Below are 23,375 nucleotides of genomic sequence, written 5' to 3'. Positions count from 1 at the left end.
GCCTGACCAACCCAGGAAGTAATGGAAACTCCCTGAAGAAATTTGCTGCTAGATGGTGTAACATCATCAGCTGGCTTACTTGCTCATAATAAGACTTGAAACAATCTACTAATGCAGATTTGGAATCTGTTTTTCTGCTGGAGGTCTTGATGTGAAATCTCAAAGCTCCATTTAAAAAATTCATTTGGTTTTGTGTTTTTGTCATTGTTCTGAAGGTAACAGAAGCCCTCATCCAGTGACTTTAGTAAGTTCCTGTGTGCATCTTCACTTTTCCCAGCTACTTTGACATTTCAGATGGATATAGCTTATGTCTACTTTCTGTACACTACATTTTCCATATTTGCAAATATTTCCAATCCTATCAGCTTGTGTTGGCTCCAGTTTGAAGCTTTTATTTATTTCATTTTGAGCTTGTTTGGACTCTTCCCCTACTAATGTATCTTACGTAATCCTCTTCTAGAGATGACAGATGTGCATTTTCAAAAAGAGGATCCTGCATCTGTGTTTCATTTTAGTTTACTGTAGCTTAATCAGTACTTTGTTAACAGAAGTATTTAGGAGATGTTATCAAGCCTCATGCACTTCACATGCATTGGTTAACTTGACAAACAAATCTAATCAAGAGAGCTTAAGGGAGAGGAACTAACGCTTCCTTGCCTGCAGTACCTTTCACATTTCCCTTCTAATGTTGTACTAACCCTGAAAAGAACCCTTGTATTCAGAGCAGGCAGATATAATTCTGGATTATTGCTGTATACAGCTCTGAGTCTGCCCATATATCTTGCAGTGTTTACTAGCTTAGCTGTAACTTCTCCCTTTATTATCTCAGTTCCTCCTTTCATCCACTGGCTAGTGTCCCAAAATGAAAGAGCTTCAAGACTTTAAGTTCAAATATATTTTTAAATCATGTTATTGAGTAGTTGAAATCAAAAGGAAGACTTAGAAAGGGGACAAGAGTTTCTTCTGCAAGTTCCCCATCTTCCCTTTGAAACCTTCTCAATATACAGGAATATACAGCTGTAGACTACATATAACCCACAGAGAAACAGAGGTATCTGCCAGCTCTGGCTAACTCCTCTCTAAACAAGAATGGAGTTATTTTTACAAATATAATACAACTAGACAAGTAAGCTGTTAAACTACAGTCTCAGTAAATAACAGTCCCATAGCTCTTAGCAACTCCTTCCCATATTTCAATGGAAGCTGAGCAGGATCTGGACCTCTGAAAAACAAGTTCCCTAAAAAATGTTCCCTTCAAATCAAGTCAGCTGCTAAATGCAATTATGAACTAGCTTGGTTAGCATTCAGGAAAACAAATGTCACTTCCCTCTGTTACAATAACACAACAGTACAGTCATTATAGTCCCCTGAGAAACAAAGAAATTATTTTTGTCTGCCCCTACTACTAATAGCAATTTACCTGCATCAGAAGCATCACTGATCATTCCTGATGTTCTGCAGAAAAAACAAAGCACCAGGTGCTCCACGCACACCTGGGGCAGTAAGCTCCTGCTACAGATGCAAAACTTCTTTAGCATCAGCAGTCTGCTGGTTCACAGACATTTTTAAGAAACTCCCTTTGTATGTTTTTTTTATGAAACAGACCATAATAACATCAGCAATAATCCCTGGGACAGTCTCAAACTACAACAAGCAAAGAAAAAGAAGTAAAGCAAGAGTTTGAGTCTCAACATTGGAAAGTCCTAATGGTGGAGACTGGGGAGAAGTAACAGGCAGGGCTCCTGTTTTCTCAGCCAGCAAATTCCTCTATCTGCTCCGTTGAATTCCCAAATCTATTTGCATAAGGGGGTGTCATTCACTCTCTTGCCTCAATAATCACCATTTCTCCTCGCCCTTTCACATTAAAGACATCTTGCTTCTGAACAGAGCAAGCACATGAATCACACTCACAGCAAGCTGTCAGTCTTTACAGCTTTGCTGCAAGCAGGACATTACATCACAGCCTGTTTGGGGCTTGCCTTATCACTTTTAGCCATGATCCCATCAACTCCCAGCATGAGTAGAGACTGGCTTCCTGAGAAATTAATGCCCTTCTCCAGAAGAAGCATTCTTCCCTCCAATTTGGCACTGAAGCCACCCTGCAGATCAAAAATTGTATCTTAATCACACAACTTTAAATTCTTCTAAAGACATGCATGAAGACTTGCTTCATTATAATATTCATTGTCAGAGAAGAACATGCCACAGTATTATGCCCATTCTTCCAGTTTCTGAGAAAAGCTGTCTTTCCTTCTTCACTGCACGTCCAAAAGTAATGCACAGCAGTAACCTACATGGATTCCATCACAGTGTGAACACAGGTTTGGGACTGGTCCACCAAGACTGCTGCAGCTGGTCAACTGCAATGCAGATCATCCTGCAATCAGCACAGAAGGGTCCACAGTGCAGCTACTGAATACAAAAATCACTCCCCTCACCCCTAATCATGCGCAAACACAAAACCCACAAAACTATGACATGCCTCAGAAAGACAGCAAGTGGTATCAAGGACAAGGAAACACCGCAGACCTCCAGAATAATTGCAAATCTATTGGGGAAAAAAGCCCACACCACATGATCATTGTGATTTGGCAAAGTGCTCCATGTGACAATTGATGTTTTTTAAAAGAAAATGTAATGAAGATTATAATCCAATGGAAGAAGAGACATACTAATACAGGTATAGACCAGAGAGAGAAATTTGCACCAATTACCTGCAGGTAAATTTCTAGTCTAGTACACAAGTCCATACAGGTGGACCTATAGATAATTTATGATCCTTTCTCATTCTCTATTACAATCCTTTTAGTGTTCATAAAACTCTAAATCAGTTCTGAAGTCCAATGAAAAATTGCTCTGTATTTTCATCTTCAAAATTGTTAAAGATTATTAAAAAATGCATACATTTACACTGAAGACAACAGAAGCCTGGGTTTCTCAACCAGTATAAATATTTACAATGCAAGACAGTGATGAAACAGAACAATCTCACCATTGTTCAGTGAGGACATTGCTCACATTCTATATTGTACAGAGATAACAACAATGCATTTTTAGGAAAAATCTGTGCTACATCACTTATTTTCCATTACATCAGAGACAAACAGTTGTAAAAGCCGTTTAAAAACCCAGGTACCTTATCAACATTCTTCACTATTATTTAACTGCTACCAGGCAAAACACTCTTCTTAAGGCAGAGTAAAAAGAATATACTATTGATTATATGATTTTTGTGTTTTGAAGAAATAAGAAATCATTCCTTTTATCTTTGGGTGAGTAAGAAATTTCCAAAGCCATGCACATAAGAATGTATTTCTTTTGAATGATTTATGAGTTAAATGTCAGGTAACTCTTTATTTATAGGTTTAAGTTACATGTTCTTGCTGTGGAAGCTTTAATAAAATCTATATTTCTGGATCACTATGACAAGCCTTTAAACTCTGAAGAAACAACTATAAACCACATTCTTTAGGACTTGCCCAAAGCAACTGGAGAGCCTAAAACCAGAGTCTGCAGAAGTTCAAATGCAGAGTAAAAAGAGCAATGTACCAAACATCTTGTACCTGATTCTTCTGCTAACTTGCATGACACAAATGAGTTTGATTTCAACCATAAAGTCTCACATTTTAAAGTAACCTGACTTCTCATAGCAAACTCACTACCAGAAGTCATTTGCAATCCCCCAAATTTAAAAATTCTAAATACAAGTTAAATACAGGGAAATACCATGAGGCATTAAAGACTTCAGTGAGAACTTTTTATTGGGGAATATACTCAGGCACAGTATGTTTCCTTAAAGGCTTTGTATTTCTATCTTTATCCATTCTGATGCCTTCTTTGTACATTTGCTGTGTCCAAGAATCCCCCGTGCAAAAGGCAATGTGGGAAGGACCAATACTGTGACCTGCATGAGAACTTGTCCTCCAGGCAGAACAACGTGCTAGGGGAGTAGAGTGCACAGCCTCACTGACATTGCTGCTCATCTTTATTTCAAGTAACACCAACACAGAGGTGTGCTCACTGGCTGTGGTTCAAGAAGGCAAATAATTTGAGTTCTTTGGTTTAGCCACTTCTGTGCAGTGGAAAAGTAACAGTACTTCCACTTCCCACTTCCAGGCTGTTCTAGCCACACAGACAGCTTTTGTGGGGTGGTATTGTTCCTTACCATGGCAATGTACAGTACCTGGCACAACCAAGAGCACAGACTGAAGTGCTACAGTAAGACAAGCAATAACAGCACTATACATCTGAGTCACTCTCTCAGTTTCACACCTGCATTGTCACCAAAAATTGCCAAATCTTGAGAAAGTTCAGAAAGTTGCTTGGCAGACAAACATGGTATTTCTCATTGACTTCAACATGAAAATTATGCCTATACTTTAAAAGAACCTCTGTGTCATAGCATTATCATTAAAAAGTAAAGCTGTATAAAGCCCACAGACAGAGTCCAGGTCTGTGAACAGAACTAAATCTCTTCCAGTGCCAGAACAAGACAGCCTCTTCCAGCTGCAACCTTATCATGGGATTTGCTGGGTGGTTAAAAAGGCTGCATGTGTCTATCGTATTTTAAGTGTCCCTGGTGTAGTTTAAAGGCCAGGCAACTGATTCCAGATGGCTGACAAATGGTCACACCCCAGGTCCCTGTGCCAGAGCTGACACTGACACGCGCTGGCAGCAGCGCAGCACCCGCACAGTTTCCCTTCATGAGGGTGTTATTTCACACGAGCGTGCTGGCACGCGTGTGCCGGTTCTGAGCATCCTTCCCCCACAACAGTGCTCTGTGCCACCCGAAAAGAAGGGACAGGCATTACTGAAACCCACAGACAAGGCGCTCCTTACCACAGTCTATAAAGGGCCATTCATCCCCACTGTACCTAAAACAGCCACTGGATACAATCATGAGATGAATACGTGACTGTGGATTCTTTTAAATCACTGCCTTCTTGCACAGACAAGGAAACAGTGTCCAGCAGTTGCATCTTCACCCATTGTCCTTGTTCTCAATTCAGCAATCAAGTGTTGACCCTTTCTGTCCCACCCAGTATTAGGCCCTTAATTTCTAAAAGTATTTAGAAGTTTAGAGATTTTATGAGAAATTTGGAGAAACAGCACAGAACTCCACCAATCCATTCCTATGCACTTGCACTCTCACTCTGTATAGAATCCTATTAAAGCAAACCCATCACAGCTTTCTATCACCAGAATTACAGCAGTAAAGTCCAGCTATCATCCACTAGCTGCTCACTGCCAGCCAAACACAGACAGCTGCAGAAAGCTACTGATATAGAGTGAAATACCCAGGTATAGAAAAATGGTGCTTACTAATGAGAAACATTTAGAACTGCACAGGTCTGTTTCTTGCTGCTGGAGAAGAGGCGGACTTGCAGTGCCCTTCTGACCTACTCTTAAATGATTACCAGTTTTTACTCCAGCATGTGTTTCAAAGCAATTTCCAAGTGTCTAGTAAGGGTGAGGGGAAGCCCAAGCCATCAGATAGCAAAATTCTGTGGGACAAAAGATGGTTTTGAAGGAACTTGGTGACAGCTGGAGCAATACAATGGAATGGATATTGGGATGTTGTTGCATATCTACAGGCAGTAAAAGAAGCTGCTATATGAAGTTCTCCAACAGGGAAGTAAAATTCAGGAGCATGGCCACATCACTCATGCCAGTTGACATGTCACATTCTTCAACCCATTCTCACATTTAGAAGTGGCTTTTCTGTCATTCCCCCAAGCAGATGGTATTTGCTTTAAATTAGTTTAAACAGGAGCCAGTGAGATGAGCCAAGTGTGCTAAACAAGACCGATGCAACTCTGGTGCAAATGAGCACTACAAAACCTAAAACATTCATGATGACAAACCCTGGAAGAAACAGTAATTTTTATCAGGTATCTGTTGAAATTGAAAGCCAGAAGAAAAGAAGTTATTTATTTATCAAGCTAAAATATCATTACTCCTTGTGGAAAATCTACTGCTGGAGAAAGAGGCAAGCACTGAACCTGTTGAATTTTTACATCAACAGCACCCTTCACTGCAGAGAGGAAAACCCACACAACTCCACCCCACTCTCCTCCATGTTTTCCAGTACCCATACCAGCTGACTTTCTGGTTTCCTGCTCTGAGTAGTTACAATTACGGTAATATTCACGGACATTTGCTCTCCCAAAGAGCAGACGAAAAATAATTACAGACAAATAATATGAACATCTATTGAATCAGGCTAACGGAGAGATAACGACATATTTCTCTATTAATCATTTTAAATGGCAAATGCAAGTTTGTTTTTTCTTTCTCAGTTGAAAAAAAGAAAACTACCTCCTATTCCCAATGCAACAGATGTTAGAAAGTCAAGACAAAAATCTCCTGTTTCCTGCTCACTTAAGACAGTTGACTTGTTCAATTCTAGACAGTCCCATCTTTAGCACAGGCTCCCACACGTGGGCTGTACAGCACATCAAGATGTTCACTAGGTATATAAAGACTAAAGATGTCTTCTGCTATTTCTGAAGTGACAGGAACCCACAGGTGACCAAAACACTGCTGCTTTCCTCTCAGAGGATCCAATCATTCCCTTCAGTCTCTGGGCTCTACATGAAGCAGTGCTGTGCCTACGAACAGGCATGGTCCCCTCTGCGTCACAAGTGTCCTTGTGCCTGGCACGGTGCTTCTCCAGTGCCTGTGCTCTCTCAGAAAGAGGCATAAAGCCTTGAGCTCGGAGGAAGTTACACTCCCTGTTTTTCAGGGACACATGCTATTCAGTGAATGGCATTACCTGGCAACATTACCATTATCTTACAAAGAAATAATCTGGTGCAAGCTCACATCCCTACATTTCCTGCAGAGTTAACAGAAGTTTCACATCTCAGCAAGGCCAGCTGATCTCTCACTGCCTCATTACAGACAACAGAAGTCACTGAACTTAAGAAATGAAATCGACAGTGGCTAAAAAGTATTCAGACCCCAATCTCAGGAAATGCAAAATACCTCAGCTGAAAAGGCTCCCTCTTCCTTGCTGTGCTGCTTCTGCAGCAAAGCCACTCAGCTGTCTTAAAATGCTCAACCCAGTCTTCAAGCAGGAAACAATGTAATGCGCATATAAAGTTCTTTCTGTGCTCATGGATTGGGTTTTCTGGGGTAGGTGTGGGTTTTTTTAAAGGAAAAATAAAATCTCTAGGAAGCAGATGCCCACCAAGGAGGGCATCTTCTCTGCCTAAAACAGAAGACTTTGCTGGAAAAACTGGCACTTAGTTGGGGCAAAGGTTCAGCATAAATGCAGAGCAAAGTTACTACCATCAGTGTCAGAACACCTGGTCTCCCCATAAAATTACCTCCCCAAACACTGATTCTTTCCAGACTGGCAAAACCACTTCAGTCTTCAGTCTTGTCTAGATAGAGGTTACGAATTAGAACACTTTTCTAATTACACATCACCAGTGGAATTGGATGGTAGATTATTTTTAGCAATTGTCTGATTGAGCTGCACTCAGTTGCAGATTAGTTACTGCTTTGTCTAAGATTATATTTTACACATGAATTTCCAATACAACATTTAGTATCTCTTCAAAAGCCATCATCTATCAGCAAAGACGAAGCAGCTATCATACCCAAGAAAGTACTTAACATCTTCAAGTTTCTCACTCAAAGCCTAGAAAGAATGGCGAGGGGAGATGAAGAGATCTGGAAAGGCGGAGCCATCTTCACACACCAGCGGTGAAGACATTTGCAAGCTGGAGTAACCCATCCCTCTGCCAGCTGTCATGCTGGAGTGGCATCTTTTCTAGAAGGGGACACAGAAGGCCCAGAGACAGCGTAACACACTGCTTTATTGCTCACCAAGTTAAAGCATGACGTAGCCTGCTAGCGATTTTCTTTTTTTTTTTTTGGCACGTTACAATAAAGGAAGAAACAGAGGCCCACAGAAGAAAGGCTTGGCTCAGAAACTTGCCAACTGTCCTTGACTCCGAGAGGCCGCTGGACACAGGGAATACACAGCATCTCAGAAAAGCAGGCCTGTGCTGCAGTATGTCCATGTAACTGACCTTGCTGGGATGCACTGTGTACAGTCAAGTTGCTTTCCACTCCCATCCCCTGCTGACAAGAATTACTTTCAGACTTGAAACCCAACAGTTTCATCATCTTATTAAATTCCCAATTCCTGGCTCAGATGTCTCTCATATGCATTAGTTAGATTACATCAACCACAAAGACTGCCCATGAGCCACACAGGATATAGCTCAAAGGCAATCACTCTGAGATTGGATCATCAGCTCTCTGAGTTTCCCTTCCCTTATTCATAGAAGCAGCAACGCAAACTGTGTGACAAGGGATAGGTGTATGCTTTGTAGTGTCATGTGGAAAGGGAGATAACACCAGAGCATCAGGATGCAACTGGAAAACATACCTTCCTTGAGCAGAGCATCTACCCTGAAGCAGAACCATCCCTGCAGCCTCCACCCACAACCCCTGCACGAGGTATAGACAGTAAAGACAGGCTAAGCCAAACCCATGCAGGTCTTACAGAGCAGACAGCCTTAATACAGCAGCTAATGAGGACTTGAAAAGGCAGCTGACAAACAGCCAACCAGCATGATGCTTGCAGGGCATCACAGCCCTACCAAGTCTCTGCAAAACACCTAGAGTTCTGCATAGTGAGAACGTGCCAACTAAAAAACTTCCCAGTAAGCAAAGATGGATGAGACAGACTGAACACGTGTCCAAGCTGACAAGTAGAGCTCAAGTAGACAGAGAAAGCAAACAATCATAACAAATATCTAACAAGACACAATGAAAGATCATAGCCAAGAATAAAATGCATGAGGGATCTAATTCCCCCTCTATATAAGGAACTGATCCTGAGTTCTTTGCTCTCAGGCTGCTGGACCACATGATGCTATGCTTGCCAGAGTATCACTAACAAAGGAAAGTGAGTGAGAAATTGTATCTTGAATCACACATGTTCAACTGCAACTGAGCTGGGATCCTTGCCTTGTGGTTGGAAAAGCTGATACCAACACCACCAGTAAATAAAAGCCTACGTCTCAGGCAGATACAAGTGCTTCGGGGTCCCCAAAACACCAAACACTCACCATGGGAGATCCTGGGAAGAAAAACACCACCAAAAGACTGCAAAGCATATGTCAGACTTGCCCTACTGCATTTGGTATGTAGATATATAGAGGAGATGCTTCCACACTTCACTAGCAGCATCTCAAATGCAGCCTTACTGAGCAGGGGTAAAATGCAAGGAGCACTTAGGCAGACTTAGTACAAGGCACAGGGCTCTGGCAGAGCCATCTCCTGCTGCTTTGAAGCTGCACTTCCAATATATCACTTGCACACTGCCTCACTAGAAACAAAGCCACACATTTCATTTAAGAAAGTAATCAGATGGATTAGGAAAGGTCAGAGAATAATAATTTTGAACTTCTTGCCATTTGGAAATTACAATAGTGTTTCAAGTTCTCCATTACTTGCCTGGAAAACATCACAGGACACTTTTCCTATACTTCCAGAATGGCACATAAAAAGATATTCATCTCTAAAAGGTCTCAAGAACTGCAGAGCTCTGCAGGTGTACTAGAGCAGGACTCTTTTTCATACCCTGCCAAAGCATGCAGCAGCTCACACAGAAAAATACGGAGACCTTTCAAGCCTTGCAATTTTGGAATGATTGGTAAGAATTTCTGCAACATCAGAAATACTCAACTTGAGCGGTCTCAGTATGAGTTATCCTCCCCTGTCAGGTCTGACCCTAAGATGAAGGGTGCAAAATAGCTGAACATCACTGTCAAAATAATCACAGACACAACATACATGCCTCACACAAAGGAACTGCTAAGAGGCAATATACAGTTTTCATGCCCTAAAACAAGATACTTCAAGGCTTCAATAGGAAAACACTGCATAAGAACACCAATGTGTTTAGAAGGCTGCAATCTGATCTTGCTTTTATTGGTTTCTGCTTTATTATGCCAAGAGCAAAGTTAAAACTCCCTTCAATATTTTAATCAAACCTGCTACTATTTTTTGCTAATTCCCAAGATCGAGCCAGCCTGACAAGAATCATGTAATTTTACAAGGGTATCTCTCCTCCCTCCACCCCCTTAAGTTATCAGACATTAATTTTGTGAAGAGTCTGCTTCATCATGCCAGCTCTAATTTGATAACAATACTTTAAATTTCTCCCAAGTCTTCAGAAGGCCTTGCAGTGGAAGAAGGTCATTCCACAACAGAAGGATTAGCACAGTCTGACATCCTGCATTTTGTATCCTGTGGTTGTAGGTTTCATAGGGGCCACTCATCCATGTGGCCTAGCTCATGTTTAAAAAGTGCCATCTCCATGGGCTTTGGCACAGGGTGAGGCTGCTGCAGTTCTCAGCTGTGACACTGCAATTTATATGCTGCAATTCCATTCTTTCTGCAACATCTAAAGTTCCAGCAATTATGTGACATTTAGCCAACAGGTTCAGAAGTTACTGGCAGTGTGATTGCATAAGCCCACTTTCCCTTAGAGAACAGGTTAAAAAATTTAAACAAAAATCCAAGAATCTTACAAATATCATGATCCAGATGACAGCTGAGTTACAGGAAATTAAGGTGTGCATAGGTGAAGTAACTGAAACTGGAAAACAGGCCAGAAGCAGGAAAAAAGATGCAGATTTCCTGTCTCTCACAAAAAGAAAAATCTTTTTAGCTGCAACAGAACTTCCTCTTCTTTTTAAAGCTAAGCAGATTTTTTTCTTCTCATTGAAACAAGACAACATTTAGTTCAGTATGCATTTATCATGTTTGGTGTAAAAAATCCTTCCCTCTAGAGATCACTTGCAATGTCAAAGAGCAGCAAATCTTCAGCCCACCTGCTTTTATGGATTATATGCATACACATACATACACATACAGACACATTTTACAGAAGGAGTTTCATTGTAAATCAATGGTCACAGATTGCACTGGAGAAAAAACACTGACAACAACTGTCCTTCCTAGTCCTGGCACCTTCAGCTCAGATTTGACAGGCAAGCTCAAAATGATTACTCTAAAAGCTCTAACAATAATCACAGTTAAAAGGACATTTTGGATGCAGAACTGCAAGGGGAACTCCCGTCATTTACTAGAAGAGAACGAAAAATCAAAGCCTACTGTCAATTTCAGAAAGAGTCAGACTGCTCCCATGTGTGTTTTCTTCTCTGTCATCACCTATGGTAAACTGTTACCTGACACTCTTCACATTCCTCTGGTATGCCAGACTTCACCACACTTACGTATGATGAACCAAAAAGCCACTGCCAACTTTCACTTTCTATCTACCCTAGCAGAGTTCATCATGCTGTTAAATGCAAGTCCCTTAAGAGTGGCTTGCTGAAGGAGGCCATGGAAAATATGCAAGGAGACAAAACTGCATTCAGATAGGGCAAGCAGAGTCATTTGCAAGAATTTCTTGCTATAATGTGGCCCACGTTATGAAACCATGGCAGAGCCCTGTATTGCATCACTTCCTGTTCTCTAATCCATCAATCTTCCCATAAATATAGAAAAAAAAATACATACACAGAAATATGCCACATTTTTCCATTAGCCTTTCTCTTCTGACTGATGCATTCGTAGTTACAAGAGATTATAACAAGGATTGGCGTAGTAGTGAATCACCCTCAATACCATACTGTGCTTTTACAACTAGAAATAGAGGGATCAGAGAGATTAATCCTCTGTCCTGGATGAGCCAGTGACAGGGAAAGCAAATATAAATAGGCAGAGAAGGCTTTGTCTTCCTACAGCTCTCATTGGTTTTGAAGGAGTCTCTTCAACAAAGAAATGCTTTATGAGACCTTTACAGATGACATTAAACAAAGATCTCCCTTTCGTAAATCCTGCAGTAATTTGGAGACAAGGGGTTCCCACCAATAATCCTGTGATGTCACCTTCCCTCTTCCAAGAAAGTAAAGCCCAGGTCCACTGCCAAGAGAAGTGCTTACAGTAGATCTGACTGAAAACTTCCTCAATATTTAACTGGTGCTATAGGGGAGGTTGTTCAGAGTCAATTTGTTGCTTCCTTCAGTAAATGGTACTCAAGTGGTTCTCTAGAGGCAAAATTTACCCAAATCCCATGTCTAGAAGCCAGTTTCTAGTTTCAGCCCTAGGAGTTATGGCAATGTGTGGACCCCCACACATTGGTGTGGTGTGTCCATGGAAATTCTTGTATAATGAGAAAGCAGAACTTCAAACTCAACTCTAGCAACAAGAATAGAAGCACAACTCCCTTCCTCAAGTTGCACAATGGCACAGAGTTATTAGCAGTAAGTAAGTCTGAGTGACAAATTATTCTGGTCATTAGAATCAGCAGATCAGACCCAGGGGAAGCCTAGCTATTTATTCAGAAGCACTGGGGTTTTTTTCCCCTACAGATACTCTTCTCTGCAGGCCCAGTACAAACACTAAAGAGAAACCAAAAAGCTTTTTAAACATAAAGCACATTTGAGAGGAAGAGAGGCCCAAAGGATTAGTATACTTTTTGAAAAATGAGCAACTTTATGTGTAAACTTGAACTCTATTCTTTTTTTTCTTCTTTTTTGGTTTGTCACCTTCTTTCCTTCCCCTACTAGCCAACTGACCCTTTGATTCAACAAGAGAAGTTCCTCATCCTGTGTCAAGGACATGATAGAAGTCAAGCTACCAGCTCAGGAAAGAACAGCTGACAACATTTTTATTCCTTGTAATGAACCTCTTACCTGGATGGTGCCTAAACACATGATCTTACTGAAGCCATGACCAAACTGGGAGACAAACTCTGTCTTAGCTGAGTAAGCAGTGACCTGTTAAACAATGTTCTTAAGTCAAATGCCTGTTTTCCCAAGGAGAAACTCTAGTGCTGTTGTTCATCTGCAGCCTCACCTGCAAAATGGACTGGTGACCTGTGTTCTGATCTGATGCCCTTTGAAGGATATTGGATATCAAGGCATACCCAATTGATACATAGAATTTACCTACACCCAAAATAGACAATATTTATATTCCAAATGAATTTTGGCTATGTATTTTGCAAGGTTTACAGCTGGGATCCTTAAATGAGTCTCCAGGGATAAAGTGCTCATCTGCTGCCTTTATTTCATATAACTATGGAAAATCTCAGCCACACTTTCTAGAACCTTTCATTGTTTTCCACCCATTACATATATACATATTCCACATACGTAATACATGTGTATTTTATCTAATACGTGTATTTTATCTAAAATTTCCAACACTGTTTTCAGTTGAGTCCAATCAACCATGACATTCTGCCAGGTCAAATTCAATATTTGCTACTAAGCCCTCCCACTTGCCTGCAGGTACCAGATGTTGAGCTCCAGGGTGGCATTCATTTTAAAAGACAGAGAAGTTCAACAGAGATTTACAAACACCTTTATCTAGATCAGCCCAAACATGATAACCAGCAGGACATATAATAAAGGCCAACCTTCCTTCTCAGTCCCTGGGGAAAAGAAATTGCAAGCACTAGAAACTGCTGAGGGTTGAGATCTCTTGCGTTGGTGAACTGTCTGGCTGTCTGGTGATGAGTTACATTTAAGATTAACAAAGCTCTTAAAGCATACCTTTAATTGCAGAAAGACCAGGCTTCCAGGTGCTCTTGTCCATTTCCCTTCCCCAGAATCAATAAACAAACACTATGTAATCCATTACTTGGTTATTTAATGCTTCACATGAATGTGGATACCTTGATAAATCCCACAAAAACTTTGTGGGAAGCACTGAAAAATAATCTGGTTTAGAAATTAAGAGTTATTTTGGGAAGTTTTCAGTAAAATCCAAACAGAACTAGTAAAACAGACCCTATCTCAGCAAAGAACATTTCAACAATCGGGTGCTGTGAAAATTCACAGTGAACAAAGCCCACCCAGCAAGTGTAATGCCAGATCTGCTATCTACACCAAGCTGCCACCAGATCTTTGCAGTCATTCCACTAGTCAGCAAAACAGAAGTCCCAGCAAACCCTGCATGAGTTCTGTATCACTATGGAAATTAATACAGTGAATTAGATGTGCGATTTACATGGTTCACACAGTTCCTGCAGCAGCCAGCACTAGATGCTCCCAAGAAAGAACTGGCACGAGCAGTAAACGGATAACTCGTCCCCCAGGAAGATTTCCCCTCTAATTCCTTATGCCCTGAAAGGGAAGATTTTCCCAGACTTCAAGTTTTTCATTCCTTATAGCCTTCTACAGCTTTGCTATTCACTATTTGTCTGCCACACACAGACACAGTCCAAGCACAAGGCTGTTCAGGGTTCCTGGAAATTCCTTCTTTCAATGCCTGTTAATTTTTTATGGTCCATCTACTGGCTCTTAAAGAATGCTAGTTAAACACTTCTACAGGATCAAGAGTTCCTTATATCTTTGGGGGAGGGTGGAAGGGCAGAACAAGAGCAAAACAAAATAAAAAACAATAAGGAAAAAAAAAAAGACAAGACCTCATTCCTGTTTCATTTTTTCCTGGCAGGTAGCCATGCACACTCTATTATTGACACTTTCTGAAGCTAGCTATCAGTCAGGCCCACGAGGGCTAACTGAGGTATAGGGCAGAAAAGATCCACAGCAGGAGACTGCTTTTTCTTATGCAGCAGGATCAATTCAGGGCTTGTAACAACCACCTTCAACTCCTTCCTTGAGCAGCATTATTGCTGGAAGTTGTCACATTCCTGCAGTGCCTGCCTTCCCCACTAATATCAGTGTTTGGAAGAGCAGTAGGGAAATCAGTCTGTCAGACACTTTGGCACATTGCCTTAAGTACCTGAGGCAGCCTCAGTAGCTGGGAAATCCTTTCACCCTTGAACATGTGAGAGTTGCTTTTCCAAAATGTTGGATCTAAAATAACAGAAGTTTAAATTTAAAAAAAAAAAAAAAAAAACAAAAAAACAAACCAAAACAAATTCATCCTGAAAATACAGAAAGTTCATCCAGCATGCTGAATTAATGTATCCTCAGAACAGCTAAGACTGTGCAAAAGCAGCCTGGGAACAGGTGTATTTTCTAGTACTAGAACTCACCTGAACATTTCCAACAATTCTAGCCCCATATCCACGCACTGAGGGACGAAAAGCTTTTCTTCCAATGTGACACCCCAAACCAGAAAATCGCTTCTTTTTAACTAGTTTATCACTATAAGCAGAACTTCTGGCTAGGGCTAGCTGAAAGCCAAGTAAAGAAATGGAATCAAAAGAACAACAGAAAATCCAACACCATAACAACAAATATTCCGTGAATTGTTAATTTCTTAAGTTTACATTAGACCTAAGTCACACCAAGTTCCCAGCAAAAGGGCAGTTGTTTGGACTTCCACAGTCCTACCATTTTCAGCAACCACAGCAGAATCAAGTCTCACTTTGAGCAGCTACAAGGTTGTTCTGAGGAGAGCCTGGCATCAAACAGTTTGGGCTACAGCTGAGAAGCTACTAACACCCCCAGCAGGTGTTACTCTGGGTCCTAGGGCATACCCTTGAGCCAGGAACATTGATGTTTCCAGCAATCCTGGTCCTCAGGCAGGCTTAGCAGAACTCTGCATCAGTAGAAATTGATCAATGTTGACAGATTTCAAACAAAATATCTTAGGTCTAATAAACGAAGTGTTTTTCAAAGAAAACTTTTCTCTGAAAATGTTTGACTAGGACTATTGCTAGATCAATCTCAGCCTCATCTGACACTACTACAAACCAATTTTAGAAGCACAAATTCGTAGACTGCTGTTGCTTCAGCTGAAGCGCTACTGTCAGACCGGCTCTCTCCCACCCCCATCTTCCTTCCAGTATCTCTTTCCACCTCCACTCTAGCTCTAGCTAAATTGTCCCTTCTATGTTTATACTGCTGCGTTATTTCACAGATTTGCAATGCTTGAAAATAGACCAGCCCTTTGCCAACTGCAGAGCTGAGCTGCTCTTGCACCTCTTGCACCGCAGTTTGAGACCAACTGATCTGGCATTGGCACGTAGTAATTCTCGCTTTGCTTGCACTTTTAGCGTACTAAAATGAGGCGAAGTTAAAGTGTTACAGTTTGGAACAACTCGAGCATTACTCTGCCTGCCAACTAGGTCCAAGAAGCATGAAGGAATTCTGACTATTCCTTAGTCTGCCGTGAAACTTCACGATTCCTTATGAACACGTTGTCACCAGCACACCTTCTGCACTGTTTTCTCTCTGGCGTATCTCTGTTCCACGTTGATCACGGAACGCGAAATCGCGTCCTCCTCCTAACGGGACACCTGGTGCAAACACGGTCCCTTTCCCACAGCTGATCCGCTCTCGGCTTCCCCGCAGCAACACTAATGCTCCCAGCGCCAGCAGCAGCAGCTGAGGCTGTGCAGACAAAGACGGCGGAGGTGGGAAAGCCTCTTACCAGGGAATTAGGTGCCGCTTCCCCAGCTTCGACGGAGGAGAAGCCCCGAACGCCCCGCATGGAGCGCCCGCCCCCACGGTGCCCCGCCGGCCCTGCCCCGGCCAGCGCGGCGCTGCACGGACCCGCGGGGAGCCGGGCCGGGCCCGCCGCCTGCTGCTCGCCCAGAGCCGCCTCACCTGCCGGACCCTGCGGGGCGCGGTGCTCCCGGCGGGGCGGGGACGAGCGGCGGCCGCGGGGCAGCGACCCCGGGGCGGGCGGCCCCCGCACCAGCCCGCCCCGGGCCCGGCCTCGGTGCCCGGCCTCGCGGCGCCGGACCCGGCTCGGCCCCCGCGGAGGAAGCGGCGGCTGCCCGCGGCCAGGGCGGCGGCCGAGCCTACCTTGGTGGTGCCCCGCACAGGGCCCGGGCCGGCGGCTCCTCCTCCGGCTGCGGCGGCTGCTGCTGCCCATGCCCGGGGCCAGGAGGCGGCGGGCCGTGGGGCCGGGAGGCTCCTGCGAGGCCGGTCTCCCCCCGCTCTTCCCCGGCTCCTGTTTACCGCGGCTCCCCGGGCCGGGCTGCCTGTCAGCGCGCCGCCCCGCCCCGGCCCGCCCCCGCCGCCATGGCCCGGAGCAGCACGGGCAGGCGAGGCGGCCGCTCCGCAGCGGGACGCGGCTGTCCCGGCGCCCGATCGCCTCCCGCTGGAGCCTCCCCGGGCGCGCTCGGGCTGGCGGCGCTGCAGCCCCGCTCCGCGCCTCCCCCCGCCCCGCGCTCCGGGCACCTGCGCGGGGGCACGGCCGGGGGCGGGACTGGCGGGGACCGGGAGGCGACGATCGGCAGCGGAGCGAGTGGGGACCGGCTGTCCCGAGCTCAGCCCTCAGCCCTGCCTCCCGCAGCCGCGGGCGGGGATGCTGCTGTCACTATTGCTCAGGGCAAAACGGCTCGCGCTTTAGTACGTAGAATAAAACATCTTCACTTCCTAGGGTGCCATGTAACTTTTTAAAATTACATGTATGTTGAACGCCTGAAGATGACTTATAGCCATCGTCGTAAAATGGCTTATAACATCGTCGATGTTTTGTATTCATCACTCACCTGCACGTATTGATTTATCAGCAAAAAAATACGTCAACAAAAAGCTCCGAGTTTGCCCCATACCTATATCTGGGTGCCGTACTCTGTTGCTATTTTACACTTTTGTTACACAAGCAGGATACTTTAACCTCTTCTTCCCAAAGAGATCTCTCTCCTGGGATATGCTGGAATAGGTGAATTATACTGTTGAGGTGAATTTTACAGGGGGAAAAAGCAAAGAGAGTTTTACGAGAATAAGTCAAGGGAGAGTTTCCTGTGTTCAGACATGATGTCTATCCCACTTGGGAATAAGTGGGAAATAGGCAGCTTCACTGAACAGTTTCTGTCAGTAAAGCACAGACAAGAAAGCAGATATTTGGAGAATAAACCAGAAAACAAAGAAACCTGACTTGACATGAAAAGTCATTCATTAAACCTAAGTTGAATTTTTCATCTTCTGAGTCTGCACTTTTTCACACAATAATTTACAGGTCTCCAGGGAGATTACATTTACCCACCAAGAACAGTGCAAAAAGCATAAAATGAGTAAGGGAGCCCCTTTAGATGCAGAGACCATCCCCTACAGAAAAATGACATGTTACACCAGGTTTGCAGAGCACAGAGAAGCTGGGCTGAAACACTCTCATTACATTGCAGAGTTAGTACCCAGCACCCCCATGTAGTGAAGGTGGGAGAAGCACCAACCAGGGTTTGTCTTCCTGGGAAGAGGAGAATGTGTGTAGAACTCCAATTGAGTCCTATGGAGATTGAAGTGAAGCAACTTAGATTGTATCCCTTCATGAAGGACCCTTTTTTGGTCCTTAGTTATTACAATTACATACAGTAGTTATGTGGAAAAGCATAATTAATTTTTTCCCAGATAATTATAAATGATCTTTTTAGTCTACAGTGTTGGTCTGAACACCTGCATGTCTCCATAGCAACTCCACAATATTTCAGGGATTATTTTGTAATTCCACTGTATTTTGGATCGAGTTTTTCTCCAAGCCAGCTCAGTTCCTCTAGTTCCTTCAAGCTGCATATCCTGAGCAGTGTGTTCTTCCATCTGTTCACTCTCCTGTATGCACATTACTGGCCAAAATAAAGTGGTATTTCTCCAGAAGTTCTCTGATGATCTTATGTTTTACTGAAGGTGAGCTGAGGGTTCATTTCTTCCTGCGCTGTTGTTCTGCTGGTTTCTGCCTGTGCTAGGTGAATAAAACAGATTCTGGTAGGAGAAGGGAAAAGTGGAGTCATTAGGGAAGGTGAACAGAACTGATGGGAATTCAATTAGAAAGATGAAAGGAAATATAAATGAAGTTTACATCCTTTCTGACTGATTAAGGAATCAGCTTTTATCAGAAAGGAACCAGATTTCTAAGGTTAAATCACCTTTAACAAAAATGCTGCAAGAGCGCCAAGAAGATGATTTTGGAGACATTTTAACAAATATTTTTTCAAAGTGCCTGAAATTTATCAAACTTTCTTCAGTCTTAGATGCAGGATGTAAGTCAGTACTATAGCAAATACATGTTATCAAAACCTAGCCTTTGAAAATCACTATGATGATTTGGAACCCATCTCAGGGACAGAGTGGCATGAGCCATTAAAGTCTCACATGGAAAAGAGCAGGAGAAAAGAGCATTCCTGCCTGCAAAGCAAACTGCAGCCTCTCTCCCAGCGCAGTGCGGTAAGACACGCTGTGGACGCAGCAGCCAGCGGCTGTAGCCAGCCCTACACGCAGCAGGTTTAATCTGGCATGGTGTGTGACAAACAGGCCTGAGACAACACACCCCAGCAGACTTCAGCAACTCTTCAGCACTCATGTGAGGGTGCCTTTGAAGACTGACAAAATTGGATTCAGCCTTGAATCTGTCTCAAAGCAGATAAGCTTTTGAAGTAGTAAAGCCTATCCCAGGCCTCAAAACCACTATCCTCTGTAGAAGTTTTCTGAGCCTCAAAACTAAAGGCTGGCAAAACCAACAAACTGACCTTTTGAGGTGATTTGTCTAGGTATAACTAGTCATCTGGGTATGGGTGAACTGGTTTGAGAGAAATCCAATCCATAACGTTAAGGTGTCACACTGGATTAAAGCTTATAGCACTGCAAGTCGTTGCCATTTAGTATCCAAATTAAAAAAGAGCAGAAAGTACATTGGCCCTTTCTTTGTATCCTAGTCAATTTAATGCTTATTCAAGGCAGGATATGCACTACTAGAAAAAAAAGTGAAGCTCAGGGACAAGTAATGCTTCACCAGAAGTCAGGTGGTACTGCAACTGGGTCTAGGGCTCACCATGTTCTTCCCCTGCTTTGGGAAAGAGAGAAAAAATAAAGCTTTCTCCTCTACTGACAAGAATTTGGAAAAAGGATCTGGTCAGTTTGCTTCACTTTCATATTTGTTACTTGGACCATTAAGGAATGTATAGAAAGTAATTTATCCCATACCCAAATATGCAGAGGAGGAATGACATTTTCCGAGCCTACCTCTTAGCAGCCAATACTCAGCTCTGGTTCTCCCTACTGCAATTAACAGATTGCATGCAACCGACATGCAGATGTGGTGAAGGCATAAAAATAGGCAGTCTGGTTCTGTGTAACAAACCCCATACATCATCTTCCTCATAAGCACAGCTATTGTGCTGAACTCAGCCACATGGTTCCCCTTACAGCACTTGCCGACGTTCTTCCTCGTACAAATGCTATTTACATCCTGTCCAGACTAGATGAAAATTAATAATACTAAACATTTCTATGGGACCTCCTTGGAAGAACCCTGGGCATATTTCACCTGGTGTTATTTTAATCACAATTTTAGAGGCTTCCATTGTGACAGTGCCTTGAGCAGCTTATAGCTAAACACACAATACAGGAAAATGGGAACCAGAGAACTGCAGATGATGAAGTATAATGCAAAATTAGAGGAGATTTGGAGGACAGCAAGCATAATGAAGGCTCTGTAATAGTAAAGGCAGTGAATTGCTACTATAAAAAAGATGAGTAAGAGGGGACGTGATTCAAAGACAGAACACTAAATATTCAGGAGACACTGTTCTCCCTTTCTCATAACACTAGACCAAATGAATTTCAATTTAAAAATGGTAGGAAATTCAAAACTGCAGTGAAAGAAGATTTTTTTCACATTACACATATAAATAAGTGAAACTATGAATCTATCAAGATTCAAAAATAGTTTAGACCTTTATGGACCTCCAAATTAATATCATACTGTACACTGAGATAGCAAGTCACAATTCAGACTAGTCATTAGCATAGAATCCAGTGTCCTGTTCCTGAATACTTGGTTGGGGAATTTTTGCACCTTTTGAAGTGCCTGTTACCTCCTGTTCCCAGAGACAGATAGGGGTTGGATGGATCTCAGGCTAATCCGGACTATTTTGATGAGTACTATGTCTTCCCAAAACAAACTACCTATTATTGCTGGCACGACAGGAGACGCTAAGAAGAAATCCTGTCACTCAACTCTCAGTCTCAAGAGCATGTTTAAAACCAAAGGTATTTCATTATATATCTGTGTTGTAACTTTGCATCAGCCAGTGCAGGTTTTTAGCAAATAAGGCCCATTATGGGCAACGGTTCCAGCACTTAAGTACAAGATTCAAGCAAAATAAATCTAAGTCTCATTAGTTCAAGTAAAAAAAAGAGATGGTCTGCACATTAAGTTTATAGATAGAAGGAAGAGAGAAAAAGATTATTCACTTAAAAAAAAAAAATAATATGCATTTGCTAAAAAACCTCTCACACAGAGAGAAAGAAGAGAGGGTATTTCAAACTCCCAGATTTTTCCTTTTAGAAAACTTCAGTGTTTTCATTTCCTGCTCATTAACACTCTTAATCACATACCATGTAAATAATACTATTTTTGTGATTAGGTACTGCTTTGAATTTCTGGTGCTGGGCAGAACACCTAATTTCAGCAATAATTCACCATCCAATCTAAACAACTATTATCTAAACAACAATTATCTAAACAACTGACGTGATTAGAATATAATTCTTATGGACCTATATATACACTTCCTACATATATGGTACATAGTAATCAGCCTTTCTGAAGATTGGATTAAAAAGGATTGAAACAGCCTTAAAGTGTGGTTTGGAAATAAATTTCTGCCACTGACAAACTGTAAAGCCTTTTGAATTGTAAGGCTAGGCAAGACAGACAGTAAAGAGTGGTGCCTTTAGCAGTTACTAGCATACATTCCTCACACACCACTAAATTTATACTTTCACATCCTCATTCTGTATCCATAAGAAAAAAACAGCAACACTTGTCTTTTTAAAGCAAGAAATTATGGGGACATGCTGTATTTTTACCAGACATATCTGGTAAACATAGCTAAACCCATCCAACACAGCTTGGCTAACAGACACCTCTGAAATCCACCCTTGCAGGGTTAGTGGGAAGGAAGAAAAGAGGGCTGTCTAGTCTTCAATACATTAAGATTGCCTAATAAATTGTATCACGAAACCCAGCATAGAAACAAGTTTTTGAGGTACTCATCCATTCTGATTTTTTAAAAACCTTTGGAATTAGGAAAAGGAATGTACCCTATTGTTGACCTCCTCACGTCTGTTCAGAGTGGGCTGAGTAAGGGTCATAAACAAATAATCACTTTTTTTTTTTTTTTTTTTTTTTGGTAAATCTCGTTATTGGGCAAAGACAAAACTTTTTGCCATTTTAAAATGCCTCTGCCGCCCCCTGGTGTTGCTTTTCTGCAGCTTCACACACAAAGCGAATGCAAGAGAAAGCCAGAAAAATCTGCCACGCCGTCCCTGTGTAGGAGAAGTTATGCACAAACGGGTGGATCACGCTTCCAGATGTTGTTCTCAGCTACATAAATGTTCTCACGCAAGCAACTGTGGCTCAGTACTAATGTAGATACCAGAAAAACTGTCAAATGCATCTCAAGATTAACCTGATTTACATAAAGATTGGAAAAACGTGACCCAACGCAAAAGCTGCAGGTGGAAGCGACTCCCTACGTGCAGAAGCAATGCCAAATCCACAATTTACACCCAAAAGATGGTGCCCCATTATGAAAGCTGGAAGTACTTGAAAAGAAAGCAAAGTGTCTAATTCATTATATACAAAAAAAAAAAAAAAAAAAACAACCTAGAAAAACTTCATTTTGTATTTTGTAATATGAATTAACAATTCTGGCCTTGTCTACAATTGAAGAATGTGAGCAGAAGGCATCACTGCAATTACATCCCAGGGGAATGCAAACTGAATAGACAGAAATTGCAAGCAGACAGATTTTTATCAACATGGGCTTCTAGAGATTCCAGAGAAAGGCAGTATTTAATACAAGATCCAAAAACATTTCTGACACCTCTGTGGTGCCTATCCATTTGACACAAGAATCCTGGAGATCATTCAACAAGAGACCAGCCTGGTTTTGCCTCACAGGTCCTCAAGCATAGAAGAAACAAGCAAAAAAAAAATAGCAGGAACGTAGAGAAGATCACACACCAAAGTAACTGTTTAACTTCCAGGATGTAAACTCTTTATAATACAATAATCTAATTACATGAACACAGAAAAACTAAACATTTGTGTTCAGCAGATGCATAGCAACACAGTACACTAATACTCCAGCCCCAAACCGTTTATGTAAGTTTACACAGTAAACAGTAATTAATCCATAGCAAAAACTAACACAGGACTTGGTAAAAGCCAATAGCGTCTGAATTAATGACTGAAATAGTTAATTTCAAATTAAAGTGCTCTTCTGGCTGTACTACTGGTTGCAAATTAATTAATTAATTCCCACACTTTGTGGGAACAAAACCAGTGGAGTTCTGAACAAGAAGTATCTGTATTATTAAAATTATGAGAAGCTATCTATACACAGGAAAATTAGATTAGTGCATTGCATATTCCAAAAAAGCATTGTTGTGCACTTCATTCTGCATATG

At 42.2% G+C, this 23,375-nt stretch overlaps 1 protein-coding gene across 2 annotated transcripts in view; it reads right to left on the bottom strand.

Moving 5' to 3' along the window:
- Positions 1-17,004, bottom strand: part of MARCHF8 (membrane associated ring-CH-type finger 8) — a 90,165-nt gene extending 73,161 nt beyond the window's left edge. For both annotated transcript variants that reach the window (XM_053983874.1, XM_053983875.1), the window contains exon 1: positions 16,764-17,004. The gene's annotated coding sequence lies outside the window, so the exon portion shown is untranslated. The remainder of the gene's footprint in view (positions 1-16,763) is intronic.
- Positions 17,005-23,375: the final 6,371 nt, after the last annotated feature.

Source organism: Vidua macroura, chromosome 8 (genome assembly GCF_024509145.1).
Source record: "Vidua macroura isolate BioBank_ID:100142 chromosome 8, ASM2450914v1, whole genome shotgun sequence".
Lineage (NCBI taxonomy): Eukaryota > Metazoa > Chordata > Aves > Passeriformes > Viduidae > Vidua > Vidua macroura.
The sequence above is the reverse complement of the archived record's forward strand: the minus strand, read 5'-3'. Positions and strand labels throughout refer to the sequence as shown.